The 23,215-nt window shown below is 41.6% G+C and overlaps 1 protein-coding gene across 3 annotated transcripts in view; it reads left to right on the top strand.

Annotated features, from left to right (window-relative positions):
- The window catches only part of SESN1 (sestrin 1), a 77,243-nt gene that overhangs the window by 40,459 nt on the left and 13,569 nt on the right, over positions 1-23,215 (top strand). The window contains exon 1 of one of the 3 annotated variants that reach the window (XM_061366775.1): positions 22,274-22,316. The exons of the other annotated variants lie outside the window; for them this stretch is intronic. The gene's annotated coding sequence lies outside the window, so the exon portion shown is untranslated. Of the gene's footprint in view, positions 1-22,273; positions 22,317-23,215 lie in introns of those variants that run through there. 3 annotated transcript variants of the gene reach the window in all.

The raw sequence follows: 23,215 nt of genomic DNA, 5'->3' as shown, positions 1-23,215 counted from the left end.
GGCAGGTGCACAAAAAAGATGGTATTCCTGGAAACAAGCTGATTGGCAGGGCCTTGTAGATATTAAGGCACAGTTTCAAAAGGAATGAGTCATGCCAAGCTTGGCGATACACACTGTATTTTATGACCAGAGTTTTGTTTGCTTAAAATTGCAGTGTAGCTGTTCTCATTCTCCAGTGGCTCAGGTAGACAAGACCTGAATTTCCAAGCTTAGCAAATAAAAGCATCCTTTACCTCTGCCTTTGTTTTGGAAGGGGGAGGAGCAGTGCATCACACAGGCTTTCCTGACTACTTTAAAGACTGCTGCAGATGTATTTAATTTTTTTTTTTGCTAGTCTCATTAAGCCATGTAGCATACATTTTTTGAGTAATATAACCAGTGTCTCCCTGCCAATTATTTTTGAAAAATGACATGCATTGAAGTATTCATGTTATACAGGTGTTACTGTAGACAGCATTTCCAGAGGTTAATTACAGAATATACCAAAATGTATCATTTTGAACTGTTATCACACAGCCTATGCAGCAAGCAGGTTTCTTTGGTTTTGAGGTTTATGATTTGTCAGTTCCAGAACTTTCTCCCTGTACCTGAAGACACACAGTGGAGAGAGCCACTTCCCCTTCATGCTTTTCTTATGCATCTCTCTGAAACCATATTATTACAGTTCAGGTAATGTGTTTTTTGTGTTAGAGGGTATATTACCATATTTGAGAAGTAAAGAAGGCCGTGTCTCCAGCATGCAAACTTTATGGATGCCCAAGTAAGGGCTGAGTGAGTGATTCTTGAGTTTCCACTCTCTCTGCCATTTATACTCTCTGTATGAAATTAGCATTTCAACAATAAGTAGACATCAGAATTTTTTAAATGCTGTTACAGAGAACTGTACCTAATTCTTAATTACAGGTAAGTAACATGCAGATATTTGGATTATGCATATTTAAATTTGCTAATTTGGAAGCTAAACTTTTCATAAATATCTTGTCTGAAGCTGGAAAGGGCCAAAATTTGAAATCTTGCTTGGCTCATTCAGTACTTACAGGCAGTATCAAGTTCAAATACTTAAGCTTCAGACTTGCAGTTTTCATGTTTAAAGCGCAGAATAACTTGCACATATGTCATATGGAGCTTTTGTCATCCTAGTGTATGTATGAGGAAGAAGAGCTGAAACTGAATTTCTGTCTTTATTATAATATATACTCCTACAGTGTCTCTTATCAGATTGTAAAGTGCTTAGACTTTCACAAGGAAACCACAGCAGTAGCTGTTCCCAAGCTGAGTTGACAGTACTGCAAGAACAACAGCAGCCATTTGCATAGCTTTGTCAGTAGTCTGTTTTACAAATGTTGCTCCATACATAACCCAGCTCATCAGTGATATATACAGGCTGGTTTGAATCCTGATGTAAATAAATGTACATTGGCTTATAAAAGCTTCATATTGGTTTTATCGCTTTCTTAAGCCATTCATAAACAGAGTTTAAAAAGGTACACACATAGTTTGTGACAGTTTAACCAAATCCATTTTAAATAACTGGTAGCAGTTTTAACTACAAATACTGCATACAGCTGAGGCTAGAAAAAGACTGCTTTCTCAACGGATCTTGTCTCCATATAGTTATCTGCTGAGTATACCAGTTTGCATGAATGCTCACTTTTGACTCTTGTTAGTTTGTGAACTCTCTAGTAGAGTAAGAATGAATCAGGTGGTGATCCAGGATTAAGCAGCATCAGCAAAGCCATTTTAGCTGCTTGAAATCTGATATAATTTCAAGTTTTGTATGGTTGTTACTGATCTGAGCAGAGTGATACTACAAGTATGTATCTGGATGTAACTTGACCTTCATAATGATTGGGTGTCTTCCAGGAGGCATAGACCTGTTTCTCACATTAAGAGGCAGGGTTTATTAGCTCTGAAATGGTGAAAACAGTGTCATGGTGTTACGGTTCCTGCACTGGAGCTGGCTTGTGTTCAGACACATTTTTGCACTGGCATAGTTAAGTGTAGAACTTCACTCTGTAGATTTGCACTTTAGACTTTTGGACCTGGACGAACTTGCAAGCCCAGCTGTAAAATGGTATAAAACGTTTTTAAAACTCCTTTGTTAATGGGCTTAGTATATTTCATATGGAATCACTGAGATATAGTGCAAGGGCAATCAAAAATGCTGCTTGAACACAAATATATTTTAAAGCAGATGTAAAAGAACTCTTTTAGGCTTTAGAATTGCCTCTCCTGATAAAGTAAGCTCTGAGCTTCAGTACAGTGCTTTATAAGTAAGATTAATGTATTTAAAGAGGACAATAATAATAATAGTAATAAATATCAGATACTTGTAGAGTGGGTTTTCACATTGCATTTGATTACATATGTAGACATTTTGCCTTCATGGATTAGTGTACTAATTTGTATAATTTGACAAAGAACAGATTTCAGTCTTTTTCCCTAGGTTTTCATTTATTGCTGTTATGTTATGGCAGCTCCTAGAAGTTGTCATTGACTGGGTTTCCCACTGTGGTAACTGTTCTAGCATGATGTTTTCTTTCTGCTGCTTTCAAATGAGATTATAAACTTGTAAGTAAGTAAAAATGTCTTAAAGACTTTATCCGCATGGGAAATTATTCCATGTAAATTGAAGTTCCTGATCATTGCCTCAAACTGAGCCGTAATGATGAATGAACAGCCAGTTTAACAGAAGAAAACCTAGTGCTGATTGACAAAAGGGGAAATAGGGGTTAGATTCATAACTACAATAACTATGTATTGAAACTAAATAGCTGCTCACTTTACAAAGTTATCTGAAAAACAGCAAAGCTGTTGGCTAAACCTCTTTATCACTTGGCTACTACAGAGTTTTTCTCTGAAATCCTATTTAATGCTGAGAATGCATGTCTAGAATTAATTGTCTGACCAGTATTTATTCTCCTGCTCTGATACTTGTATCAGTAGAGCCTTTAAGGAAAGAATTGCTATTTCCGTAGGGAAAAAAAACAACTAAAACCTCTTAGCAAGTGTTCTAAACTCGTTCTTTCTTCTTTGAATAAAAATAGAGTTGTAGCTGTGATAACAGCAAATCAGACTTGTGGGGAGAGGTAGTGGCTTTTCTTAGATGAGCTCCTACAATTAATAAAAGTAGATAAGCTTTTAAGCCTGATCTGAAGTAGAGCTTGCCCCCTGTAGTTTTCCAGCTGCATTAGTTGATCTAATGAAATACATTATTTAAAAATAAACCTTATTTACAGGTTTATTTGGTAAATATTTTGCAAGCCAGAAATTTAATATTCAATGATCTTCATATTTATTTCTATGGAACTTCTGTTCTAGAACTCTGCTCCACATAAATTATTTCTGCTGTAAGTATTATTAATGGAAGACATAGTACACTGGAGACTAAATGCAGGTAAATAGGATTTACCCTCTTGTAATTTGGGCAGAACTGGAATTTAGCTGTTTGTGTGTGAGATCACTAGAACTGAATCTACCCATTCTTGGGTTTTAGTCACTTTCTGATAAACCTTGCAAGTAACCAAAGACTTAATTTTCCTGCCAGTTTGCCAACAAGTAATATCTATTGGGTTAAGGAATAAGGTATACCAATACCAATAACTTCCTTCAAAGTGTTTGAAGTTTTTTTTTCTTTCAGAACTTACATTCAGTTTCACTGCCATGTCCAAGGAGCTTTAAATAGTACTTCTGCAAAATGTATTCTTGGGGAGAATCCATCCTGTTCCAGCAGTGTACACTTATTGAAACAGGACACTCTGAATTGCTGTCAGTTCTTGCGTATAGCAGCAGAATACTTCTTAATGGAAATAGGTATTCAGAAAGCAAGATTTCTGGGTTGGGACATACTGTTTAGAAAAGTTATTCTTCAAAGTATGGTATGCTAAATTATCGCAATAGCAAACCCCTTCTTTGAAGGATTTTTTGTTGTTTCTGTAAAGTTTCGTTACAGAAAATTTGTGGGGAAGTAGGGGAGGTGAAAACCCCCCAAAGCCCTATTTATATGTTTCAAGGCAGCACAATAAATATTCTTCATAGAATAACCTTAAGTACACTCAGAAGCTTGTCATATTTGTGTGGCTGTGATGTGTTTACACAAGCTGCCTAGGTGAGATCACTTGCTTTGCAGTGTGATTGGTACGTTCCATGCTATTAGCAGCTCTGCTGCATGGAGATCTGGCTATTCATAAATATGCCCAAATAACATCATGAGGTTACAGTGAGGGAGCCAAACTGCACTTTTTTAGATCATAATCCTCTAACTACGTGCACTGAGGCAGGGGACCTGTGACTAATGCTCTTGACAAGTTTCAGTAAGGCAGCTGCCTGAGTGTATTCAGATACAAGGTGGGTTTTTTTCAATTTTTAAGGTTCACCTCATCTTTCATAGCCCTTCTAGAATGGCAATCCAGGCCTTTTTGTTGCCATATAAACAGGTTGGGGCACTAATAAATAGGGAGACCCAACTATCTTATCTATTCTGACTTCGCAGCCCAAACAGAAGTACCAGGAAACTCCCTCTTTTTCAGCAGTAGGAGCTGTATAGAAGAATTACGAGCTTTAAGGAGGGATTGGTTTTGCTATGTTTATTTCCATGTCCTTGGTGGGGATTCCCTGTGTATATCATCCAGAGTAATAACTGGACAATGAAAACATTGCTGCAAAATGAGTAGTCCCAACCGTGTTTTGAATGACAATATCCTTACTCTGCAGGTCATAAAACCATATTTGCAAAATACAAGGAGTAGAACTCATGAATACAGAGAGCATACAGTAACCAGATAACAACTGTATGATGAAATCTGTTGGAGATATTAATCAAACAGTATTTGTACTAGGGCTTTAGCTTCCTCACTTACATGAAGGCAAGGGAGAGCGAGAAGTTTGCTGCTATCATGGCAGTTTCATGCTCTAGCAGACTAGTGGAAATGGGGTTGTGCTTAGAGTAAAACTGCATTTTAAAGATTAACTTTTCAGCCATAAGAGTTAGGAAAGTGTATGTCCTACAGCATTTGTGTGTTTTTTGTGGTTTATACAAAAACAGCAAGTAAGCTGATTAGCTATTTGAATCTCCTTGGGGCTATTGTATATTGATGTTCTTCATTTCTACCCTAAATTTGCATGGAGGCAATGTACTCCCAAATATCTGTGGCTTGTTTGTTTGTTTTTAACTATAACTCTCCTTCCCAGTGGAATAGCTGTCCCCTTCTGCAAGTAATACTCTGGTTATGTTTATGGAATAGTTTGTGTGATCCCTTGGAAAAAGCATAGGCTGATAAATATCACAGATAAGTAATCAGAGTATGTTTACAACATGTTTTGTGGTGCTGTGTTGGACACACGGAACTAGTTCTGACAGGCTGGTGCAGTGTGGTAAGGACTGCACCAAGAGATAACCTTAGGTCCCAGAAGCTGTCCAGCTTTGCTCCCTAGCCCTGCACTGAAATGGCAATACTGCTTCCAGAGCTGGCTTGTTGAGCAGTTCTCTTTGGTGCTGTGTGTCAAGTCTAAATAGTCCTTGTTCAAATCAATGGCCCAGATTCTTATAGAGCTTTTTCATAAAGCTCTTATTGTATCCTGGACAAGACTAAGGGAAGCAAATCAAATGTTAGGCTATGTTACTGGCTAGGGAAACCAAGACAAGACGTGGTATTGTACATTTTCACCTTGAATGCTCTTTAGCTTTGGCTGTCTTACAAAAGGCACATCAGAAATAGGCAACTTAGGTTACCAGAATAGGCTGGAGTTTGGATGATGGGAAGATGGGAAAGAATAGGGGAGGGATTAATGAATGAAAAGAGCTAGTTGTGTGTTTGTCTGTTGTCTTATTCTAAGAAGTGATATATAAATTAAAAACCATAATAACTTTTGTGTAAAGCAGAATGTTCCAGGATACTTTGGAGGCAAGAAGAAAAAAAACCTTAAAGCCTAGTTCTCATCTCCCACCAGCTCCTCCTCCCAGAAATCCCCACTTGCCTTCCCACTGTCAATATTTGCAGTAGTTATATTGAAGGTGTACAGTTATAAAAGTGTAACAGAAAATAGCAAGATCATCTGTTACATAAAGGAGGGGAAACACCTGATTGTGATAATATGCCTGGACAGACTCTTACAATTTATTTCTCTACTTGGTATCTGCTAGCTGTACCTGGTGGGGAGGATAAATGTATACAACTTTAAAAAGGAACGTGGGGAGCGAGAAACAATATAGCAGGAAGCACTGTACAAGCACTGAATACCTCTAACACAGAGCCCACCTCACCAGCTGTGCATAAGGCAGCCTGTTTTACCCGTGCTGTGTGCCAAGAGACTGAAACAGAGATAAGGGAAAACAGTATGTACAGAATTCAAGGGCACAGTTTCTTTTTGCCTTCTTATCTATACAGGGCTTTTCAATTGACTTTTAATCCTTCTTACACAGGCTGCTTAAATCCCATCAACACTGTTTATAAATGGAGATTTCTTTAATAACTCAGCCTTACCCAAGCAGACAGTTTTGAAATCGCTGCTGAATGCTGCTGTATTCATTAACTCTCTTCGTGTTGCCAGCTGTCCACTATTGCTTGCCTACTGAAAGACTTTGAGTCCTTCTTTACTTTGGGATTTAACTGGTTTTGTTAAACGGTGTTAACAGGTGCTCCTACATCTTTTATCACTGGCCTGTAGTGTTAATTGTAAAGTCAGTTCTGAAAAATCTGGGTGAAAAATGATGCTTTTTGTAATTTATTGTACTTTTTCTGAAGAGGAAAAATAAAGGCAGGCATCTGGATTTTCCTTCTCAGATGCTATAGATTTAATAACATATAGGCTACCATTTTATTTTCACATCAGATTTGTGTGTTTCGGTTTGCTAGCAGCTCTGCTTAATACTAAAACTTGAAAGTTCAATTGTAAGAATTGAACCCCTCTGCAGAGGTTATACAGCAAAGCTCTTAGGCCATTGGGAAGGATTTTGTTGCAGTCTGGACACTGACTTGGGTAACTCATGTTTTCCATGAAATGACTGTATAAACTTTTACTGTTTGAAATTAAGTTGAATCCCATACCAAACCTCACCCCTTGAAAATGGCTTTTAGTCTGAGAGATGTGGTTTCTGCTCATTGCTGATGCACTACACAGCAATTTATGAAGTCCTGGGTGAGTCCCTATACTAACGGAGCTGTCCCTAAGCCAGACAAGTAGAGGGATGCTTTTCCCGAGGAGTTCTTAGCCCCAGATGTTATTTCTTACTTTCCTCACCTAAGCCTCTGGTTTCTATCCTTCATTTCAGGAACTGCTTTAGCTAGCTTTGCATTCCCCTGTCCTTAATGACCAGTGAGTCCACCTGTCAGGTACTAGCCTGGAATGCAGTCTGTTTTCTTTTACTGGGTATGATGTACGGAGAGAGTTTTCAACCTCTACCCTCTGAGTTCTTCAGAGGTAGAAGGAAGTTGTGGTGTGGTGCTAGTTGAAACTCAGTCTGCACTCAGTGAACTTGTGCAAGTTTCAGGTTTGTAGTACGATCAAGCCCCAATAACTTCTGCCAGACTTTGCATTTCCTGGGGCCGTTCAGACATTTTCAGTCTGCAAGTGGCTTTGGTAGCAAGCAGTCAGCAAAGCCATCCTTTCTTGCAGAGCTAGAGGTCTCTTGGAAATAGCAGCAACCTGTAACTTAGCAGAAATCAGACTTTTGCATACCGTAAAAGAAGGTCTTTGCTGGAACTAATACATGTTCTCCAGGGATAACATCCTCTGTTCTGCGCACGGCACCCCTAAGTAATCACCAGTGCTCATAGTACTAGTGTCTAGAGTCAGACAAGCAGGCAGAGCTGCTGTGCAGATCCAGAGCACTATTCTGTTAATTACAGCCCAGCCAGGCTAACAGTAAGTAATTTTTAAGATAGGGTAATAAGAAAATCAGATTCACTCTACAGTAATGTCTGGTTCTTTGAACTGAAATAGACAAGTCATGGTGGGAAAGGTGTAACAGTGAGAGAATGAAGGAGCGATGTTGTAGGGAGGAGGGAGCCCCAGCTTGGAAGAAGGAAGTCAGCTTGTGACTGAATTGTGATCAGTGTGCACTGGTCTGCATCTAAAAGCCCAGCTGTTCTCTGTACATTCTCATCTTTTTAGGTATTGGCTTAAGTAAAAGGCTTTTGTGTTCTGAATTTTGTGACTGTATTTGCTGAACGGGCTTCCTGTCAGGGAAGAACTTACTGTACAAGCCTTACCTGTACACATGTATTAAGGAATAGGCACATTGGTTGATGTAATCTAAATGTAAAGAGTTTCAGTATCTACATTTGATTCATTTTTAAGCAGATTTCCTTTATTTAAAATAGGTCATGAACCCAGAGTCCTGCTGAAATGTCTCTTAGTGTGCAGTCTTCAGAGTCTCCCACCTGTGTTTGGCTGTGTACTAGCCATTTTGCAAAAATACTGGGCAGAGAAAAAAAGGGTTGGAAAACAATTTCTCGTTATGGAACAGATGAGCTTGAGCCTTAGAAATGTCACTTAGGAGTTAATTGAAAACCTTGGAAAATTTCTTTCTGGGTCTTTCCCCAGCCACTTTTCACATTAATTGCAACACTGTTTTAATAAGTTTTCAAGCTGGTTTAAAGGCACCTAAGATAGGATCCCCTGCTTGATATAAACTGTTGCATGTAAGCAGCAAGCCATGGAGATGAAGCACCCTTCCACCACAAGAACTGTGTGCTTTCCAGGGTAATGATACACTTATGTAATGATCGAGGTTGTTACCAGACTATAAGTACGTGCTTATTCGTCTGGGCAGTTCCCTTAAATCTTCAGATCTCAGTTGTTGTCTCTAGCTGCCTTCACGTTCTTTTCACAATGTACTGTTAGCTGCAAACTTGATGAGCAGCTGCCCACTCCCTTTGCCCCCTGAGACAAGTGGGAACATGGGCTGAAGGTTGTAGATGGTCTGATCAGGAAGTTCACATTAATGTCAAATGCAGTTGCGTAGCTTCTCCAGCAGTTGGTGGAAGTTTTGTGTGAGGAGAGAAGGAAAACATATTCAGGGAGACACTTGTATAAAACATACGGGAAAAAATGGATGCAGCTGTATTCCTTCAAATCTGATAGTGACCAAAATAGCAGGATAAATGCCATTAACATTTAGTTGATAATTTGCTAGACAGGGAAAACAAAATAACTTTGCTTTCAGAGCTTTTATTTACTGTTTGAAAACTATACTGTAAAGTGTTGTTGCTTTATTCTGTCAACAAACTGATGCCAAAAAAAGAACAGTTATATTCTTGTATTTTACAAAAATAAAAGTTTTAACCATACATAGTTCAGTTGAGAATTTAGTAGGATACGCCAATGACGCTAAATTAGACAACTCCCATTAGGAGAGTTTGTTTTAAAGAGGAGCGGAAAAGACATGTACTTGCAAAGTCCAGACTTTTCTTTCTACTACATCTCTTGATGATATTACTGACTTTGAAATAGGCTGCAGTCCCTCCCATGCTCTAGGTGCTTGGGATTGAGCATGTTTTCAGCTATTGTTGACTAAGAATTGTTAGCCAGTAACTCAACATAAGCTGATTGCTTTAAGACTGGCTTGGACACCTCTGTGTCCAATGTTCCTTAGTGTTGTGCTTTTAGAAAAATGTTTTCATTGTGAATTGTTTGTGGTTGTTCTTTCTTTTTTAATAGCCACCTAAATGTCAACAGGCACGCAAGGCAGCATAGCCAGGGTGTAGGATAACTGTGGCCAGTACCCCTCTGTCATTCTTGTATCCAGATGCCTTCTTAATTCATCCTCTCTCTTGGAGAGTATGCTTGTGATTCCTTTATACTCAGACCTGGATTTGTGCCATCTATCCCATACATGCTTGTTGCTTATTACCAGGCAGGCCTGTCAGTGCTTGAGAATGTAGTGTCCCTGTTTTGGGAAACCTGTGGCCGGTAAGGCTTTCTTAAAACAAAGGATCATTTGTGGATATGTAGAGCAACAATTCAGAGGCAAGAATATTGAGCCAAAAATCTAAATGTGTGTTTTGTTTTATGTGAACGTCTGTCTTGTTATGAGGCAGAGCAGGCAGTTGTCTTGTTTTATTTTAATCAGTGAGTACCCATGCAGAGAGCCTGGGTTTAGGACTACATAAATAGTGCTGTCATTACCCACACACATTCCTGTCCCTTCCACCCCTGCCCTCTCCTCTGCTCCTGGAAGACTGACTGTATAGACAAGGGAAAAAAGAATGTGGTCATGTGGGGCTTCTGGTGGCTAGCTACACAGTCTCTGTCAAATGAATACTGTGTGTGTACACACAGGTGTCTGATCTGGGGCAGGTTCAGACCTATTATACATGCAATACCTGGGAGGTCACAGCCCACTGAGATATGTTCTGGATGCACCACAGTTACTTTTCATGTTTCTTCAAAATCTGTTGATTTAACACCATGTATGTATGCTATGCCCACATTCCCATCCAGAAATGTGGAGCCCCTATCCAGTGATTTCTTCTGTTGAGAGTGATTTCTTTTATTGAGTTTCTCCCTGTGAATCAACTCCCTAGCTTGCCCACTAGCTACTTTCTCCTGTGTGCCCCTTAGAGCAGCTGTGTTTTAGAAAGGTTCAGAATCATTACAAGAATTTGTCCAGTTCACAGGGCACAGTCCTCCACTCCTAACCTATTTGCTGTACAAGTTTATATGGGGGTTATCTTTCTTTCCTGTTGAGGTCAGCTTAGGCGTGGTCAGATGATGAATTTTGGTTGCTTCTACAGGACCATTTCCCTCAGCTAGCACAATGTGCTGCCAGGAACAACCTGAAGTCTCAAGTGACCCTAGCATAAAACATTCCCTCCCAGCAATCTCTTGATTGTATTTCAACAAAATAATTAATGCAGTACAGCTATTAAGAAAGTGCCTGCTTGTGTGTGTAATGCTCTATTAATCTTCTATAGCCCTGAGAACAAATTTACTGTAGAAAACTTGGCCCTTGCACGTGAAAGAAAGAATACAGATGATATTGAAATATAAATTCAGGGTCACAGAGTTTTATTTATTTATTCTTACAGAGTAGAGAATCAGCCTCTTGGAAACAACAAGAAGGGCCCCGGGACCCCTCTCATTTGCCATAGCTGAACCTCCCTTTCTGGATCCTGATTAGTGCAACTCTAAACTTCACCTGCTGTCTGTGGACATGCAAACACTTTGCCTGACCAAAATGACTCCCACCAGGCTTAAGTTCAAATCTAGACAGATGATACTCAGGAGTCCTCTTTCTCCCTAGCCCAATGCCCAAATCATGTCCTGCCTGTCTTCACTGCTTCAAATCCTAATGCATATCCTAGTTCTGGTTTCTCTGTGATCCTCAGCTCACCAAAATGCTTTATTCTGGACTCATCCTAGTCTTGTTTGCTTTTAGCCGTTGTGCAGTGATCCTTGACAACTCCAGACTCTAGGGTTTGGTCTCTGGCCCTTGGTGGCTATGATTCAAACTTGGTTAAGCCTCAGCCTTGCCAGCTTTAGAAGAGCTTGACAGTACCTGCAAATTTCTTTGAAGTCACATTTCACATTAAGATACAATTAAATTTATCTTTACATTTACAAAAATAGTAGAATGAATTATTTTTGTGGTAGTCTCTTAAGAGGAGGACTTCTCAAGAAGACTTCTCAAACATACCCTGATAAAGAGAAATCATTCTCTCTGCTGCTGTTAGAAATTAAGGTATGTCAGCAAATGAACCAGAGTTTTTTGCCAGTAGTTCAGTTTACAGGCTTCAGTGATCATTCTTGCATTTATATTGGTAGTGAAAATGTTGCCCAGTTCTGCCCAAGTTTTCATCTGTTGCCTTGTTTTGCTGACTTTGGAATTCCTGCTAAGCAGTTAGAGAGTAATTGTCTCACTGGTGAGAAGCAGAGGGGCAGGTACAGATTTGTAGCTTTACTGACAAAAGGAGAAGGTGTTTGCTATAGCTTCATATCTGGTAAAACAGATTTATAAGCTCGAATGTCAACTGAAAGCACCAAACCCCTTATTTAAGGACATTATCCCTATTTTAATACTTAGTAAAATTTCTGTGTCTTTACTGTGGTTTGTGTGCATTTTTTGTTTATTGCACTTTGTTACTGACATTTGAAAACTGCTATGAATGAGGATTTAATGCTAGCTTGATTGCAAAATATTGCTTCTGCTATGGAAATCTGGGAGCATTGTGTCTTCTGCAGCATGTCTGCTGTGAGTATTTTGTATGTGGTTTGGGCACGTTTGAGGGGCTACACATACAGTGCTGGCCTTTCCCAGGACTTCTGAAGTATTGCATGTTTAAAATGCTGTACAGTAAGTAGTCAGGGTGGTCCAGCAACAGTAGGTGGCCTTTCCTCTCTCACAATAGCAAGTGGTTGATTTAAAATTCTGATTGTTAGCAAACAGTAGATTTAAGGCTAAGTTCCAATATTGTGGTTAACTTTAAAAAAAATCAAAACAAACAAAGACACTTAACAGTATTTGAGCAGAAAGTGCCAGAATTGGTTTCAAGCCTGTTTAGACTTAGTTTCTCTACCAAATACACTTTTGGGAAGGCAGGTGGGGAAGGTATTAGCAGTCCCACTGTCTGGAGGTCACCATTGCAGACAGCAGCATTACAAAGTGCAGAAAAGTTTGTGGGTTTATTGAGATCCCCAGCAGCTCACCTGCAGAGATCTCCCTGCACTTTTACAGTTGTTCTGCAGAGACCCAAAGCCTCTGTGGCCAGCAGAAAAGGACCAGGCTGGCAGTGGGGGTTGGAGGATAAGGAAGTGGACCTGCAGGCAGCATGAAGGCAGGCCAGCTTACCCCAGTGGTGTTGAGGGAGCTCTCCAAGCTCCGAGCCACTTCAGGACTTGGGAGGATGCAGAAGTTGTGCTGTGTTAAACAGGGCACATGTACAATGCCCTCGAAGCACATGTTGCTAGTGGCACTGCAGCTTGCTGTGCCCACCCTGGGGCTTGTAGGAGCAGGTGTTGGCTACCACTGCTGCTGATCACAAGTCAGGGGTGGCCCATGATGGGCAGAGGGACTTTGCTTCCTGATGTATCCCTGGGCGTGTGTCAGTGTCCTTTCAACTTACAGAAAGAAATGGCATATTAATGTGAGTGTTAAAATAGTAAAACCCAGTCTAGGAAGTGGTCTTGATTGCTTAATAGAAGACCAGCTCTTTTAGAATTTGTATCAGCAGGAAAGCAAGTCTTTTTTCAGAGAAAAAAATAAAGGCTGTTTTAGAAAGCAAAGGCTGATTTGGGTCAAAATGTCTTAGCCATGTCGTCATCTCAAATCAGGAAGAATGAAGAATACAGCACTGTCTGAACTTAAAACACTAGTAATAACTCCCCCAAAATGGCAAAAATACATTATTAACATGGTGTTGGAGGGTTTGTTTTTGGGAGGTGTAGGGAAGGTTTTAATGCTTCTTCTCAAGTAGATGTCTGCATGGGCTGGAATACAGAAGTAAAAAAAAATAGATTTGATACAAAAATGGCAGATCTGGTTTTATCTCCTTAATTTATAACAATCAGGTGTTGAATGGTAGTACCTAGCGGATGATCTGTTTTCTTAACTGCTATCATTAAATCAGTGATGTGCTTTACACTTCTAGGATAATGTTACTTACTGTTGTACTTAACTTTTTGCCAAGATAATGTTCTAGAGGAGCTGATAAATCGTATGATATTATTGTTCTTGGCTCTATATATTAAACAGCTATGGAGAGAGATTGTCTCAAGGAACTTGCAAACTTGCCATCAAGATAAGTCATTACAGAAGTAGACTAGAGCTTTATAGGTATTTGGATATCTTCCCCTAATAAAACAACAATACTGTTGGCTTTCCAAAACTCACAAACTCAGATAGCTAACATCTATTATGTGTCACAGCTAGACTGTGAAAACAGGAAAAAAAAACCACCACCAACCAACTGATTTTTCTTTTTTCCCCCTTCTGTTCTGAGGCACACTGAGCATGTGCTTGAAAGTGGCAAGTGTAAGAAGAAAGCCACAAAACAGTTCCCCAAACTGCAGTAAGTGATATAAAGGTTCACGAATCTCTAGTGGTATTCCTCATGTTAATTTAGTCATATTTCACTTGATTTTATCTCATTGTAAGAAGCAAGCTATAGAAAAATAGCTGTGAGTCTTTTTGAAGTGCATTAAATGCCATGCCATGCCTTTGTTGCATTGTGTTCTTCTTGTCTTTTCATGGAGAAAACAATTATTTAAAAAATAAAAAGTTGCTTAGGTTTTGGCTGTAGTGTGTATATATGTGAAATTAAAGGCTGACTTGAAGTCTAACAAAGCATTTTCTAAGTTGTTAGTTTGTTCCTTGGTGAAGGCTCTGCAGAAATAAGCTTTTTATTGTACATACAAAACCAAATCAGGCCTGAATCTCAGGTCAGAGTTTCAATAAATTTTCTAGAAATATACCTGAGCCCTTAAGGGTAAAGATCACAAAATGCTTTTGGTGAGGAGAACAGCTTCAGGGTTGGATGTCTGTCTGTACCAGAGAGTGAAAGTAGGTTTTAGTTGCAAATTCTCCACAGGACACTTGTCCAGCATTTCCTGCGTCCTCAGTGTAACTCACTGCAATGCAGCTCTAGGTCACTTGCTGTCAGAGAATCATAGAACAGTTAGGATTGGAAAGGACCTTAAGATCATCTAGTTCCAACGCCCCTGCCATGGGCAGGGACACCTCACACTAAACCATGCCACCCAAAGCTCTGTCCAACCTGGCCTTGAACACTGCCAGGGATGGAGCATTCACAACTTCCCTGGGCAACCCATTCCAGTGCCTCACCACCCTAACAGTAAAGAATTAAAAAAACCCAGAAGCCTTAAACTCACATAGAGATGATTCAGCTGGCCTTCCCTTCCCATGAAAGCAGATATTTGCATTGTGTAAAAGGTTTTGTTTGCAGTGGATTGCCCAAAGTGGTAAGATAGCCTCCATCCCTGTAGGACAGGCCTTCCAACAGCATCTTTGCACAGCAGGGGTGAAGCACAGTCAGACAGCATTCCAGGCAACATAGAAAGTAAGGTACTGCATTGTCTCATTGCTCTCAACTGAGCCAATTATGAGGACTAGGAGTTGCAGGAAGTTCCCAAAGGTGAAATTTCACTCAACTGATAAAGGATGTTTGTCCCTTTTCAGTATTCATCCTGGGGAGAGAGGGCCTGAGAAAAGATAGTAAAATGCATCCCAGCTCCAAGGAGCTGTGCAAAATACCTTGGGCATTGGTGTTAGCAGTTTGCTAACTGAAGGGAAGAGGGGAGACCTCTTTAGGCCAAAGCAGTTTTAGACAGCTATGAGGTATGTTAAATTTTATTTTTCTTGACTGAACTCCAAATATACTCTTCTAATAAGGTTAAACCAATTTTCTTTATCCTTAATGTTTATTTAATACTGAGGGATACTGCGGAGTGGCTGGCAGCCTGCAAATGTTTTGTTCTCCAGAGAGGGGCAATCTGCAGCTGGACAACTGATCCCCTCTCCATACATGTTCTAGATACCAAAAGATCAGAAGGTACCTCTGAGTTACCATGGTCAGTTTTGAAACTAGTAAATGTGGACGTTTGTTCTGAGAGAGCTGGGTCTGGGGGGAGTTGTTAACCAGGGTATTCCTGCATAGTGTGGGAGCTTGAGGCCACCTCAGAACCCTAGCAGAAGAATTCACTTCTCTAATACTGGCTCTTCATAGCGTGCCAGACAAACAACTTCTATAGTTTAGCTGCTGTTTATCAGCATAGGAGGAGCTGTGTACCCTTATGAAAAGGAGTGAGAATAATCTTGTAAGACATTCTTTCAATCTACTAAGCTTTAGTTATGCATCTTTTATCTACCTATTTGTAATAGTCTCAGAAACCATAAGTCCATTTTCGTGTCCTTGCCAAAGCGTGAATAATCTCAAGATCTCAGCTTCTTACAGCTCCTTAAATTAAACTTTGTACTTCTCCTAGCTAATAACTGCAGAAGGGAATGCTAAATTTAGGCAAGCTTTAGGGAGAGAAGAAACAAAACGTGTGGTTTAGAGGTGGGGGTGACCTGTAGGAATCTTAAAGGCAGAAGTTACCAGAAGAATGACTGTTCTGGGGGATGAATCCTGAGTGATGAAGCAGCTAGTTCAGGGAACAGATAAAGCCACTGGAGTTCTTGGAGCCTGCTTGGCAAGTTGAAGTCAGCTATGAGAACAGCTCAGATATAACAACAGAGTTTTACAGCCTCTTGCAGCTTTGAGAGAAAAGTTGCTCTTTCAGTGGGGATACAGTGGGCTAGGAATGACCTGATGTGTAATTATTCACAAACCACCTTAATTACTTGGAAGTCATTTGCCCATTAAAGCTGAAGGTGTGGCCATTAAGAAAGCAGCACGTAAGAAAGACCTAGAAACAGAAAAATAGCATTTCAAGGACGGATAATGTTCGAAGAACTGACACTAAATACAGTCTCTAAATACTGTAAAATGATCAGTCTTAGCCAGCCCTGTAATTCAAGAGACTATAAAAGGAAAACTTCTGTATATTGGTTTAAACTTATTTCCTGATGTGGCCAGTTGTCAGCCCTCCATTCTGCTAAAACCTTGCTTTTGTTATTATTATATAAAGGTATTGGGTGCAATGCCCTTCCTAAGTGCTGATCCTTTTTGACACATACAGCAAGAATTTTAAGTGTACAAAGAATACAGTTTATCCTCCTCCCAGAATTATGTACTAATTCTAATAATAGAGTGAGTTTTCTGAAGACTGACAGATCAGATTGTTAAGGTTAAATCAAGAATGCTTTGAAATACTGAACTGCATACTAGGATGATACGTTCTAGCTAATTTAAATTCTTTCATCACTGTAATGAACGGTTTGATTGCTGTGCCTGCCATATTGTTATCATGATAAAGATTTTACTGTTTTAGAAATAACAGGTGTATAGTACAGAAAAGATTAGGAGATACATTTGAAATTTATGATGAAAAGGGTAGTGGCTGTGGACAGCTTGGAACGAAAGGAATCCACAGGGAAATGTTCACAGTGGCCAGTGTGGGGCTGCTTAGTCACTGCAGAAACACCTGATGACTTCATGAAGGCGACATATTAAGTGGAACTGCTTGGTCTGTTCTGGTTGAATTGATTCTTGCCCCTGTGCTTTTATTGTGGCTGCTTTGCTAGGCGTTACGTCCCTTGAGGTCTGGTCATTGTTAGCAGTGCCTAACCACTGTGTGTCAAAATAAGTCAAACAATTAAAAAAAAAACCCAAACAATCAAAAAACCCCAATCCAAAATAGCCCTCCGATTGCTTACTCTTGACTGTGCAATACGGAGTGCTGCTTGCAGCAGCTGGTGGGCAGGTCTTAGGAGAGAGACCTGTTCTCCCGGAGGGACACTGACACCCAGATTAGTGTGAGTAACCTCTTAAGCTGGAGGTCTGGTTGCCATGGGAGACACCATGCCCCAGCAGCCCTTAGGGGCCCTCATCTCAGGGGGTTCAAAAACATTTGGATGTGAATGCTGGTATTTACATCCATTCTGCTGAGCTTGCTACATCTTGCGTCAGCTGGCACTACCCTATGAAACCACAAGAGAAATCTAGTCCTACGAACTAATGCAAATCGGGTAGCTCAGAGCTCCAAAGAATTATCTGGTTGTACTTGTAAATGTTCCTGGGAAAGGATTGTCTGATCATCCGCTGGGATATTAATTTGATGTCCAGAGCATTGCAGTAACAGGCATTTTGAGTGCTCCTGCTTGGATAGCTTTTCTATGGAAAGAATTTAAGACCTTGGCTTGCCAGTTCTTCAGAGTCATTTGTTTGTGCTGAACTTGACTGAAAAAAAATCACCCAATTGGACTGAAATGGAACTGTTCCAGTTACAGTGGCTAAGTACAGACATATAATTATGCAGGATCAGGCTTTTCACATTGTAACTGGTTGGTCTTCTTTTAGTTTCACCAGGACGTTTCTTTAACTGTAGCAATAAGGAAAAACTGCATTTCTGATGACTTCACTTGGATTGCACAGATGTTAAATGTCATCCCTTTATGTAAGCAGCTTTTATGGAAGTGCTTGCTATGAAAGAGTACATTTCCATGTTGTACGTGGTGTTTGCTTTAGGTGACTTCATGTGTATCTATCCTACACTCTTTCTGTGTGAAAGGAAAATTGGTATCTCTCGATATTTTCATGCTAAACATTTGCTGCTGTTTGTTTCCCTTATGAGCAGTTTACTAGACCTCTGTTTACTTGCATCGATACATGGTCAAACATGCTGTTGTGTTTCCCCAGGGGAACACTCAAGTTAGGCAAACAGGACCATAGGTCTCTCCCCGTATCTCCTGGCTGCACTGGGGTCTGCACTTGTTAGTACCCAAATGAGCTTTGTGAAGGTGTCAGACCATATTCCCTTGTGAAGGTGCTCCTGTAGCTTGTCTTACTGGCCCCCAAGAGGAAATAATTTCAGTCTCAGTTGTGTACTGATTTACAGATGATCACGTAGCTCAGTTTTGCATGTTCTTCCATGTGAAGGAGTTGCACCTTGGAAGTAGTGGTGTGAGGGCTGGGGTGGAGAACACACAGCAGAGTGGGGTGATGAGATTCTGCTAAGGCAGAGAAATACCTGGGGCCTGAGCAGGGCTTGTGTACTCAGGCCATATGGGAGAGCTTTTAAGAGCATTATTATTTGTTTGCTATGGCTGTGCAACTTCCTCTTCCCCTTTGCACATGCTTTTTCTGACGTGCTGTCACTCCCTTCATTTATCCTGATGCAGCAAGCAAAGAACATGGTATGATTTTCTACCTTCTGCTTTTGAGTTGGTTAATGCAAGAGAATTTCCCTTGGAACATGTCAGAGAAAAATCTGTATCTGGCAAGGTTCTTTGTATAGCAACAAATGTTAACATAAACAGGCTTCCAAAACTAGTATCTAGGCAGGGCAAGCCACCACAGTAGGGAAAAACACTTCTGGGAACTGCGAGAGTGCTGCCCTCCCTCCCCTGTCCCTTCCTTCCAAAGGTGTTAACGAGTTCATGGAAGGGGTGACCTTTCAGCTGACATCTGGGAAGACTGCTTATGGTGAGGCGGCATCTTGCATTTCAGCTTCCAGGGAGTTACTCTTTTTCAACAGTTTTTCGGAGCACAAGCCAGTTCTTTGCCTGTGTAGCAAGAGGAGCCCACTCCTTCTAGTTTTGTTATGTCTTGGCCTGAAGTAAGGAAGTAGTTGGTGGGAATGAAACAGTGTTCTTCATTAGTTATTACCTCACAAAGTGCAACTTTCCTTGCCAGTATCGCATTCTTCTTTTTCCATGCTTCTGGTAAGCATTCATGAAGTGCAAGTAGGTGTAAAGCACACTTCATTTCTTCTGGAAAGACTTACCAGCTTAAAGCCAAGGCCCCAGGTAAGGAGCTGTGGTACCTGGGCATCTCTAGCTAATTTAACCTCGTAGCTGCTGCTAAGCCTTCAGAAGTAGAGTAGCCCTTGGCTCACCAAGTTAATTGTATAGCCCAGAGTGGTTGGTGGTGGTATTTAGAAAGTGGAGAGGAAAGGAAGCCTTTAAAGCTTTAGCATTAGAAATGTGCAGGACTGCTGCCTCGAGTCATGCCCTCACAGCACTGTCCTCAGTGTTTTCTGCACTTCACCACGAGGTTCTTACACCCGTAACAGGAACAGCCCCAAATGAGTGTATTCCAGGGTTCAGAGCTGTACTCCCATCAAAAGTGCAACCTAGGTTCTCGTAGTGTGGTCTATCATAGTTTATTTTCATTCAAAATATTTGAAGGAAAGTGATCTAACAAAATTTAGCTTTACAAATCTTGGATTGCTGAGGAAGGGAAAAATCCCCAAACAACAGAATCACACAGGGCAGCTCAGGGACTTGTTTCTTTTGGAATAATTGGTGACATAAAACCCAGAGCAAAAAGAGGTGGGAGATGTAAGGCATCTGGCAGAGTTCACAGCCCTGGGGGGTCAGCGAGAGGAGTACAGCCTGCTGCAAACAAAGCCTGAGTGTTTTGCTGATGAGATTGCAAAACATATGTTTGCCCAGGACTGTTATGATCTTGGGAATAGGCAGGAGGCCAAATGTCTGCAGCAGCACACTTAGTCACACAGATAGCTACAAAATGTTAACCTCGTGCGATTTCTCAGTTTAAAACCCGTAATTAGTTGTTGCTTAAAGAGAAGGTAGAAACTCTTGCATAAGGAACAGGGGAGACGGGGGAAAAGTTGTCCGAGGATTTGCTCCGTGCGGGGGGGGCAGGGGACCGGAGGAGACCGGGGCTTCATGCGGGGAGAGGTACCCCTCTCCTCAGCCCTGCCCTCCGGCCGGCTCTGACCCAGGGCTTATTCTCCTGTCCGGGAAACGCGTTGGGGTTCCCGCAGCTGGAAAAGGGCGCAGCCGGCGGCACGTAACTCCCACCCCACCGGCGCTGCGCTCCACTCCGCCCCGTCGGGGCCGTGCCCTGCGTGCCGCTCCGCCCGGGGGCCGGGCAGGAGGCCGGGCCGCGGGGCGGGGAGGGGAGGGCCCGCTCCGTGCCGGCGGTGCCGGGCCGTACGGTTGGAGCTGCCGTGGGGTGTGAGGGGAGCGTGCCCGGCTCTCGCCCCGCAGCGCTGGCTTGAGGGAGGCGAGGTCGGGCCCCCAGCACCAGGTACTGAGGGAGGAGAGGGGCTGGGCCGTGGGGCACCCCTGCATGGCTGGACCCCCCACCCGGGGTGGTCGGTCGGTCCTGCTGTCCGGATTCATCCCCACGGAGAGATCCCTGCTGGGAAGTGGGGTGGAGGCCCCCTGCAGCGAGCTGGGGAGGCAGGGGGAGCGCTTCCTTGGGGCTTCTCGCTCGACCCCTGAGGACGTTCGTTGCTACAGGAGGTGACTTGGGGGGATTCACAGGTCCTTTGTAGCTGCCGCCTAGGGGACATCCGGCTGCTGCCTGCAGTACCAGTGCGGATGCTGTCGTTAGCCTCCCCACTGCCACCTGGTCCCACAAGGGCTGTGCACCGCCTGTGTGTGCGGTGGGGGGGTGTCTGCTGGGGCACATCCAAGTACTTTTTGCCTATGAATTGCCCGGTATTTATTTCGTTCTTGCACAGACTTGGGTTATCCTTTCGAAACAGTGGGGCCGGTGCTGTGTTTCTGATAAGAGCTTGCTGTAATTGCAAACAAAGGCAAGTCAATAGCATTTTGGACAGGAATTAGAGTGCTGATTTGGATCTCTTTTCCAAGTTTCTTAGTGTCACCACGTTAAGATTTTTCTTTTAAAGGATATTTTTAAATCCTGTTTTTCTTGTTTGTATAGATCTGGTACTCTTAGATACAAATAGTTTTGCTTTGACATAACCCAGCAGTGCAGTCTACATAATGCATACTGTAACTGTCATGTTTAAACTTGTTTTCTTCTGTCACTGATTTATTGGCATTTAAACAGTGTTGATGGCATGGACGTTGCAGATGTGCCTTCTAAATCCCTTCCCCTTTAATACTTTTTCTGTCATTATGCACATTACAGAATTGGCATATAGAAAAGCCAAGCACCAATCATTGAAATTCACCCTCTTGGTTTCAGTGAGCTCATATCAAAAGTAAATTGGGTTGTGGTGTCTAGGCAGTTGTGTCACAAAACCACTTCAGGAAGAGCTATTACTGCTAAGGAAGAATAGGTAGCTCTTGAGACTGCTCCAGTTGGACCTGCTCTTACTGCTGGGTGCCAGAAGCTGGCCAGAGAGAAGAGGTGCTGGAGTTTGAGGTTGAGGAGCCTGGGCTTTGCTTTTATTCCTGCCATTGTGAACAGGGTGTGTGACCGTGGGCACACAGTCACCTTGATTTCTGTCTCGAATCAAGTCACACAAACTGGTTGGGGATGTTTTTAAAACCTGATATTTCAAAGGACTTTGAGATACTCAGAGAAAGTACACTTACTGGTATTTAAATTGGAGTAATTTATGTATTTAAATTCATGTAAGAATAATGTATTCTCTGTGAAACAGCAACAGTTCAGTGCTTGCTGTGCTCTAATCTTGGTGAAGAGCAGTAGGTCTGTGGAACAAAGTGCTTTGTAACAGAGAGAAGGAGTACTTGCTCTCACTTTTTAAAATCAGTGCAAGTGTGGACATGTCCAGTGCTTCAGCTGAATGATAGCCTGAGCCTTTAGCATAACTGAAGATACAGTTTTTGAGCTGAGTATGTATCAGTTTGGTGGTGAATCACTTGTCACTGAGATTCTAAACGAGAAAAGTCCAATTTTGTAGCCTGTCTATGCCACCACAGTGAGGTTTTGCTGTTGGTGACCTTTAAAGAGGAAATAGGAACCAGACACAGTGAGTGAAGCAGCGGCAGCACAAGGCCTCTTAGACTGGTAGGTGCCAATGCCTGCCTTGGATGGTTTGGGACATACAAGCATATAAAGCTCTAAATGGGTATTTTTAATGTCAGCTTCAGATTCATTGTAGTATACACTAAGCTGAATTTTCAGCACTGGCACATTTTTTGGGGGGGGGGGGGAGTTTATTCTACTAGGAGATTATATTGGAAGAGTTTTTAAGCCACAGCTCATTGTGCCTTTCTTAACCCTAAGCTTGGGCAGGAATGCACTTGGATTATGTAAAATGATCACTGGTTGTCTGGGAAAATGTTACCTCCAAAAAAAGGTCACCTCAAACTAATTTCCCTTCTTTGTTTCCTTCCTTTAGATTGTTTTATATTGCATAAGGGCATGATTTTCATATAATTTTGTTTGGCTCTAGCAGTATTTAATGCTTAATGGAGACGCAGATGATTCAGATGAAGATGTTAATCCAAATGTGGTTTAGTGAAGTGAATTGATAATTGTATTTTCACTTTGCCTGTGGCTTGTCTATGATAAAATGTTCTTTTGCGCTTAGAGGAGGCTTAAGTAAGTATGTAAATAAGTTTCTCTGGGAGATAACATTTGATATTGGTACTGACTGTACTTGAGGGGAGCAAAATGACTCACTGTGCTAACACCAGGGAAGCAGTCTCAAGGTTGTGGTTCATTGCTAAGCTCGTGAAGCCCAAATGACTGAAAAGTAACAGTTTGGTACAAGTCCCCATACTCATCTGACACAACTCAGAGTTTGGGAGAGGTTTTCTGGGAAGAGCTCTGGCTGCCAGGAGCCAGCAGAGGAGAGGAACAGGGATCTGAAAAAGCAGTTTGTTTAGGTGCCCCATGGAGCAAGAGCTGTGCCTGAGGTAGGGAGCTGTTCCTGATCTAGAGATCCTGCATCTTGCCATGTT

Source organism: Neopsephotus bourkii, unplaced genomic scaffold, assembly GCF_033783945.1.
Source record: "Neopsephotus bourkii isolate Nb327-2 ecotype Australia unplaced genomic scaffold, CSIRO-AGI_Nbou_v1 NB_1358, whole genome shotgun sequence".
NCBI classification, from domain to species: Eukaryota; Metazoa; Chordata; class Aves; order Psittaciformes; family Psittacidae; genus Neopsephotus; species Neopsephotus bourkii.
Note: the sequence above shows the minus strand (reverse complement) of the source record. Positions and strands in the feature narration are given on the sequence as shown.